Below are 9,457 nucleotides of genomic sequence, written 5' to 3'. Positions count from 1 at the left end.
TAGAAATAGCCAAGGGGAGAAAACAGTGATAATCACAACATGTTCACTTGGCGTAATTTACTGTCGAACTATTTCACCTTGACGTTTATGAACTTTATACAGATGTTGACGTCATACCAAGTTATAAAGGCAATAATCACATTACTGACATGAACAATATTTGCAGCGTGATATTTGTTTCCATGACACAATCATCAACTGTGAATCACGTGACGTGAATAATGCCTTGACTATATATATTCGTTGTGCATGCATACATGCGTCATTAACTGTGAGCTATACGACCTTCGAGTCAAATTCGTTTCCTAAACTGATTTCGTTCAATGCTCCTGTGTATAATCAAGTTCTCTAGGTTAAGGTTTTGCATATATTTACCTGCATATATTTACCTGTGCATATATTTACCTGCATATATTTACTACATTGTCGAATATATCTCTCTATTGAATTAAACAAATTATCAGTTTCGTCTTCTTTATAATAACATCTTTCCACGACATCGACACGTCTCTCAGTTCTTATCTATATCTCTCCCTCTTGATCGCTGTATCCATCCGTCTTTATCTCAGTGTGTGAGCTTTTATCGACACTACTACCTTGGCCCTATCAATACTTTAGGTTTTTAATGTGTATTGAAAGACAAGATACATTTTGTAATATTCACTATGATGTGGTCCATCATTGCATGCCTAGGCACCATGTTGATATTGAAATTAATCTACAGACGACTACATGTACACAACGGGAAAGTATTCAATTGAGAGTGCATTAACACGTTCCATTTATAAAGTATTTCATCCTAGTCTGAGATGTCGTGTTGGGAAACACGAAAATCTAATAAGACATTGTTTTGAAATTAAAACAAGATTAAAGACTTTTAAGAAATCCATTCATAAATTATTGAGTTATACTAATAGGAAGTTCTGAAACCTTTCTAAAGACTCGACAATTATAAAGGTCATTGGAAATTATTAACCTCAACTTATCATTCAACAGCCTATCTATAGTGCCTGCCATTTCCCCGTTGAACAGACTACCTAGTATTTATAGTGCCTGCCATTTCCCCGTTGAACAGACTACCTAGTATTTATAGTGCCTGCCATTTCCCCGTTGAACAGACTACCTAGTATTTATAGTGAATGCCATTTCCCCTTTGAACAGACTACCTAGTATCTATAGTGCCTGCCATTTCCCCGTTGAACAGACTACCTAGTATTTATAGTGTCTGCCATTTCCCCGTTGAACAGACTACTTAGTATTTATAGTGCCTGCCATTTCCCCGTTCAACAGACTACCAAGTATTTATAGTGAATGCCATTTTCCCGTTGTAAAAGATCCAGTGTTGTGTACATTTTATATGATTTTAGAAAATTCAACCTTGTTAAAATAAAGGAATGTGTACATCTATGAGTTTCGTATGAACTGCTGATATGTACAGAAATTGACAAAAAGGAAGCACCTGTATAGTCTGTCACGTGTACTGGTTTTTACCAACTATAACATATCAAGTGACTGAATCCCCAATTTATAGATGATTACTGGGAAAACTTCGGATTCAAGTTATCAGAATGATTGGTACACATGTATGGATGTGCGTGGTAATGTGGGATTTGGCAGCTAATACATTGTGCCGAGGAATAATGTAGGAATCCTACCCTTTGTCAGCTACCCTAGTCTTCAAATAATGATGCCATCTGCTGATACCTTATATCGAGATTTTACGTTGAATAAAATATCACATCCTTTAATATTTAATTCCGAGTAAAGGATTAGTCTTAGTCTTTACTGTGTATTGAGTGTAAGATACCTTAGAGAATGTGTCAACATATTCTCAAATTACTAACGAGGGCTCTTTTCCCAAGATATTTTCTAGTGCCTAGATTCTTGTTTATCTTGTATGTATGTATGTATGTATGTATGTATGTATGTATGTATGTATGTATGAAAGTATTGAGGTTAAAGGAAGAAGAAATCATTCAAATGAAACTATATCGCACCACAGAACTACCTGTATAGCAAAAATGTCTGTAGCAATTTCTTTGTAATCATGTGTATCATTACCCAACTCAATAGTTTTTCCTCAGTTGTTGAAAGTGATGTTTCCAACTTCAATGAAATCAACCTCATTCTATTCACTGGAAAGTTACTAGGAAATAGTCACACTCACATCCTAAACTCATTAAATTACTAATATCGTAATTTATTTATAAAATAAGTATAAATTAAATAATTTTTCACCAGTGAATGTTTTATTTTAAATCTACAACTACTTCTACCAGTGCTTGACAAGAATAACTACAAACCCGTGTCAGTTTGGGCTGTTCTCAGTTCTGGCTCTTCTCAACAAAATTGTTAAATTTCTTGTGATTGATCAATGTTATGAGTACGGATTATGTAGTACAAAATTTGAAATCTTCGTTAATTTGGAACTTCTTGACAATTCTTCCATCCCTGATGTTATTTTAAATTAATTAGTTTAATGAAATATACACAATCCATCAATACAAATTGTTAGAAGGAAGAGGATACACAGGTCATTATGACTGTCATAATTAAGCTATGTTAGCCCGAAAGTTTGTCGCTACGAAAACAATATTGCATCACATAGTGCTTATGATAGCAAGTCACGAATTAACTTATAATCACGTATAATCACGTACAGGCACCCAGGGGGGTCGACTAATAATCCTACTTAGACAACAAATACATTCAGTTATTTGACAAGACACGCATGTATAAATATTACGATAATGGACATTATATAAAGACATTAAACTACTACCATCAACTGTTGTCAAAGAAGACTTATAGTAGACAGCTGAGGTTATCATATATCAACTGTTTATTTATATATCATTCAAAATCATCAAAAGCTCTCCGGAGTAATTTAGGTGCAAACAAAAAATAGTGAACTTTACAAAACATGCTAGCTTTGTGGGGTTTTACTGTGGTTTGTTCTCTGTCTGTCCGGTGGATTTTGGGGAAATTTAAGGACGGCAAACAAAGTTTTCAATTGATGGAGCCTTATCCCTACATGCTATTTAAAACAATATGACCCCTGTGCATCTTTTTTTCTTTTTTACAAACATGCCTCATGCAACCCTAACTGATACTAAACATAAAATTCGCATTCCTAATGATTGATTATCTGAAAAGAAAAACCCTAGTTTATTGTAAATCTTTATTACTAAATAATCCATATACTAATTTGTTTGATTAATTCTAAGTTAAGTCTATGTAAGATGTAAAATTGTGAAATCCTCTGTGAGCATTAGGCTTTATATTTAATGACCTAATACTATATGGTACTATTAATTCATGAATCAATCACCTTTGATCCAAACAGGAAAACGGTTAGATTATATCTGTTTGGCATGTTTGGTGATTTGTTCAAGTCCTTTAAATCAGTCCTTTAAACTGAATGAAACAGTCAATATACGGCATTTAGTATGGTTGACTCGCATTTTGACATTTTACTTTTACTTTTGCATAGGGCATGGATTTTATTATGTCAATATTCCATACATTTGATATGATGCACATCTCCCTTGACGATTTACTTTGTATATTTACAAGTGATTAAACACTATACGTGAGGTTGATGAAGCCTATAGTATCATCGTCACAATTCTATACAGTTTGACATTGATTAGATTTGATACAGGTGATCAGAGTCCATGCTACCAAGGTGTTCAGAGCAGTCTATGTCTAAACCAATCTAACATTCACGCTCTATCAGCTCATATGTTGTGTCAGATAGTAAATTCGGGTCTTGTCACTTTTAACATCGTTAAAATGAAACTGTCGAAATACACTAACATTAATCAGTAGGTGAATACTCTTAGCATTGTACGTTTTTTATGTTCACTTTTATTATGCGGGTCACGAACTTCTTGTGTTTCCTTCGTGGAGGCTTCTCGCCATTCATTAACATAATACTTTATCACCACCAACCTATCGTTCAATAGTGAGTTTCCGTGTAGTATACCCATGCATAGATTAGGCTGTAGGTCACCTCACACGAGCCCCTCCCCTCCCCTATGGCTTTATAACTGTATACATTATATTGCTAGTGATCATTAGCAACTAAATCAATTACTAAATAACCGTTGAAATTACATTTTCTGTTAACGAGTGTCTTTGTTTTTACAAAAAACTGAAATGGTTTGTGATTACTAATACAAAGATATAATAGGCGGGTAATTGGAACACGGTTAAAATGAGTTGCGTCAACACATTAGTGAAATTTGATTTTGATTGGCATTTGACGTTGAAACTGCCACTGTCGATGTTTTAATCCCAGGCGTCATATGTACTGGGTTTCCAGGCATAATTTGCCACATGTACAAAATTTAAAAGTTTTTTGACAGTTGGTCAGCTATTTCTAATTATCACAAATAAATAAATAAATGATAAGAAAGAAAGAAAGAAAGAAAGAAAGAAAGAAAGAAAGAAAGAAAGAAAGAAAGAAAGAAAGAAAGAAAGAAAGGAATGAATAAATAAATAAATAAATAAATAAATAAATACATACATACACACACACACACACACACATACATACATACATACATACATACATACATACATACATACATACATACATACATACATACAAATAAAGAAATAAAGAAATAAAGAAATTTTAAATAGGTATTCAATCCTTGAACAAATTCATATCAGCAATGTAGGATAGATAATTCATATTGCCATGTGACTACAGTGATTAGCATGACTACAGTGATTACCAGTGTTGCCTGCTATTCACATTTTACATTCCCCATTCCTGTGTAATAAGACCTAGCAAAAAAATTGTGTGGTCCTGATTACGCTCAATTTTAGAATAGGTGGGGTAGGTAGATTTTTTATTTTATTTTTTATATATATATATTTTCATATGTGAGTGTCTAGTTCAGGTAGTGTTTTCCGTTGTTTTCCATATGGTCTCCGTGTTATTGGTTTCTTCTCATCAGATGTCATTGCAAATTGGAAGAACAGTTTTATATTGTCGTTTTAAGTTGATGTCAGTTTTCCGCATCCACTATTTCTGGCGAGACTTCACAATTTTCGCGATTTTATTATTTTGTTCTCGAATACGTACAAAAAAGTTCCGCTGTAAGCTTAAAGCTGTACACCCTCTGTTTAGAAAAGTACAACTTGCAGTGACACAAGCATTTTATACGTCGACGGAGAATTGGTTGTAATTTATGCAATTATGGGGAAATTTCATCAGCATTGATTTCCGATACATCCTACATTTCCCGAAATGCATTCAAAGTGTGTATTGATTGTGGTTTGTCATGATCAATTAGTCAGATTGGAGAAAAGGGCTCACCTAAGGATTACAAATAAACTCCCAAGCCGACTATTTTAAAATCAAAGACTCGTTTTTAGATCATGGTCTTTAAAGTGGCCATATGGATGAGGATCGGGTATTTATTTTGGATTTGTAATTCATATAACAATTTCATCATAGCTTCCTACGTGAAAAAAATATGTGAAACAACTTTACTTTTAGTGAGTAATTTGAATAATAGATGATCTTCAGTAATTAAGCTATATCTTTGGAATGCACGCTTCAAATTCCATATAATTTGGCACATACATCAACCATGACAAAGCACATATCCTCTAAAGCCTGTTGATATAGTTTTTAATTGTATGACTAATTTGTATAATGAATGATTTTCAGTAATTAGGGTATTTCTTAAGAATGCAAACTTCAAATTTCAGGTAATTTTGTATATGTATTAATGGCCGATGGTAAAGAAGTGCATGTGTCATTTAAAGCCTGATGTTGTAACTTATAATCGATATGGTTAATTTGCATAATCAATGTTTTTTTAATAATTAGGCAATGTAAGCTTCAATTTCATTTAGTTTCATATGATTAATTTTCCAATTTAGTGGTACATCATGTATAATAGCTATAATTTAGGATTTTGTATTCCAACAATGTGTGTATGCCCAAAAATCTAAGATTTTGCCAGTTTAAATCTGGTATATAAATGTAAAGATATAGTAACGGCTTTCTTCGCTAGATCCTACTTCAATTAAAAGACAGATTGCCAAGGTTCGGGTATTTTACCGCCCGTGACACACAGCAAATCACAGCGCCCACGATCTTCGCAGCAAACGGCGATATATTACACAGATTTCCAAGGCTTGAGTATTTTACCGCCCGTGACTCACAACAAATCACAGCGTCAGCGATCTTCGCAGCAAACGGCGATGTAAGATAGTAATGGCAGAAATATCCACACACTAATTAAAGTTCGTTTTAGAATACATCCCTTTGAAATCACCCTATGGCTGATGATGCGTGTGTATTTTATGGAAACAGGATAAATAGATAATTTGTCGGATAAAACCCATGAGGAGATAGCCTATCAGTTATAACAAATGACTAGTTGAGTGAATCGATACAAACACGATTTTGTAATCAAGCAATCCTTGCGGGAGCTGGAAGGATAATTCCCGAGAGGAAGTTTCGCTGGAAATGGTCTCAACTTACTGCATGTGTAGACTGAGAGCACTGATAAAAGAGGTACTATGAACACCCTGACAGTGAAAATTCATTTACTGGCGAGATCTATATAAATTGGGGAGTGTGTGATAACAATGGGGGATACAAAAGGCGTTCATTCGAGTTTCAAATAATTGTGAATGTAAGCAAAATTTAGATCATACAAAATGAGACCTCACTTGTTCATATAGATTATTTTCAAAATTTGACCGTGTCTATATAATATAACACATTTTGGTTTCCATCTGTTGGTTTCCTCTATGTGATATCATTTCCATGCATACATCTTATACGAGGATTAAGAACGTTTAATATCCTTTTGAAGATTGCAAATGTCATTATACACTACCTGCCTTATCACTTCATTTCCTTTTCTACGTACATTTTATATATTAGCTCTATCCAGATGTCGACATCAGCCATCTGAGATGTTTTGCTATTACTCCTTTCGTTGCTATCTAATCAAAGACAGACCGTATCCGTATCCATTGGTACATGGTAGGAGTTCAAATGTTCTAATTATAGAACAGGTGGAAGTTCAAAGGTTAACCCCCTCCTCTTGCAACTACGATAGCAAGACAGCTAATTTATTCACAATGTACCCCTAAGCCGTACAGTGAGTATGAGGTGCTTACATTTGAAACGGGTAATATTGTATCCTAGACTTAGTGGGAGGTGGGGGTGGTAATGTTTTGCGAACTACTTTGCCAAGTTTCCGCAAGGGTCTGTCTGTCTGTCTGTCTGTCTGTCTGTCTGTCTGTCTGTCTGTCTGCCTGCCTGTGGACAGATTTTGGCAAAAATCTTATAAATAACAGCTAAACATTAACATATGTAATATTGACAAGATGGAAATCTTTGTTTTACGATATGCTACATTATAATGCTCACCAATTGGTGTTCAATACCTTTAGCACTTTCCATTTCTTTACTTGGGCAGAAACATGTAGTTTTTAAATCATTGTAAAGTTCCCATTTTTTTAAATAGCATTTTACCTTTGTTGAGACAATGTTTCTGCACTACTTTTTTTTCTTTTTTTTTAGTTTTTTCTTAGTTTTTACCCTTTTCAGCCATACTTGTAAAAAAAAATTCCCGTGCAGTACCTTTTGATTTATTTCAAATGTGAAGCGCCTATGAGCACTGTCGTGGATATATGGCGCTATATAAATGTTTATTATTATCATATTATTATTCATAGTTTTAAACGCTCTATTTATGTTTCTGTTCGTTGCCATTTGAAACTACAAAGAAGTCGAACCCCCACTCCACTCTTATATGAGGCATGAATCAAGCTAGTCTTAGTAGAGAACCATAGACACCGCCTACAGTCGAGTCAGAGAAATCAATGTTGGTATGAGAATATATATGCCGTATCGTTTATTATGAAATTTAAGTTGTTTGACCCACATCACACACAGATGGTAAGATCATTTTGATTTGAACATTTCCCAACTAGACACCCAGGTAATATACCCACCAAATATCATGGCAATCGGTCCAGTGGTTTTTAACTTTAAGTTGTTTACACACACACACACACACACACACACACACACACACACACACACACACACACACACACACACACACACACACACACACACACGCACGCACGCACGCACGCACGCACGCACGCACACACACACACATACACACATACACACATACACACATACACACATACATACATACATACATACATACATACATACATACATACAGAGAAACAGACAGACAGACAGACAGACAGACAGACAGACAGACAGACAGACAGACAGACAGACACTTTGCCATGCCCATGATGCCTATAGCACGACTGAACCTTATCAGTTTAGTTGTGCTAATAAGACAGCGTAAGATTACAGTACGAAGAGAGTGTATGAGTAAGACGTTCGTTGTTTTCCAGTGTTGTGTTGGACATAAAATATGCATTACGGCCGAAAGACTTGAAATATTATCACACCAGAGGGAGAACACGATGTTGGAAATGCGGGGAAAGACTTCACTATTAACAGTCAAATGGCATACCTGATGAACATACGGTATACCGAAATCCCCTCTGTTTGCGTGAATCTCATTTAGATTTATTTTAAGTGGTTGAGTAATCTCAAAATATCTACTATGTTCCAAAGTTATCGACCTTCATACAAAAGTACCTGTTTACGGTTCTCGTAGAAAATCTACTCTCGATAGATGATTAAAATATTCAATCTTTATGCATTTGGGTCGGACAAAATGCACTCGGCAAAATCTTATCAGCGTCTAGGGACCCTTTCACAGAATTAATACTGAGCATGATCAATATGAGATGTCCGTGCACAGATTCAATGGACATACAAACAATCGTACACAACTGGTGTGATTTGTTTTAGGACAACTCGATTTATTTAGTTTTAATTTTAGGTGTTTGTCATTCAGTGTTTGCTAACTTTATTCCAACGATGATTTGCATAGCTGAACAGAATTATGGAAGTAATGAAACCATGTACATTAATAGTAGGGTGTAACTTACCACAGAATAAAATCGTAGACGACAATGTCCATTAAAAAAATAAAAAGCTATTTGATCAGTCTCAGCCTGGTACAGCACTTTTCACTGGCTCTGTTTAATATCAATAAGAAAGTACACATTCTACACACTAAGATAACAAGATCCAATTCCTTGCTACATTTTGTCTGAATGAAATAAAATATTTAAATGTACTGCAACAAGACACTCTGGTGCCAATATTTTGATTCAATCTTGCTCTCTTAAAGTGTAACAAGTGCAGTTTATTATTATTGTTTGTATCAAACACAGTCTGAACACAAACATGAAAAGGGTTGTAAATAGTGGAATGTTGTATGATCGTCACGGCGTCTTTATGGCAACCACGTCCCCAATCCTCTTTCACTGGAGACAAAAAATCTATGCCTGGCGAGAATGCAGATTACAT

Source organism: Glandiceps talaboti, chromosome 20, assembly GCF_964340395.1.
Source record: "Glandiceps talaboti chromosome 20, keGlaTala1.1, whole genome shotgun sequence".
NCBI classification, from domain to species: Eukaryota; Metazoa; Hemichordata; class Enteropneusta; family Spengelidae; genus Glandiceps; species Glandiceps talaboti.
The sequence above is the reverse complement of the archived record's forward strand: the minus strand, read 5'-3'. Positions refer to the sequence as shown.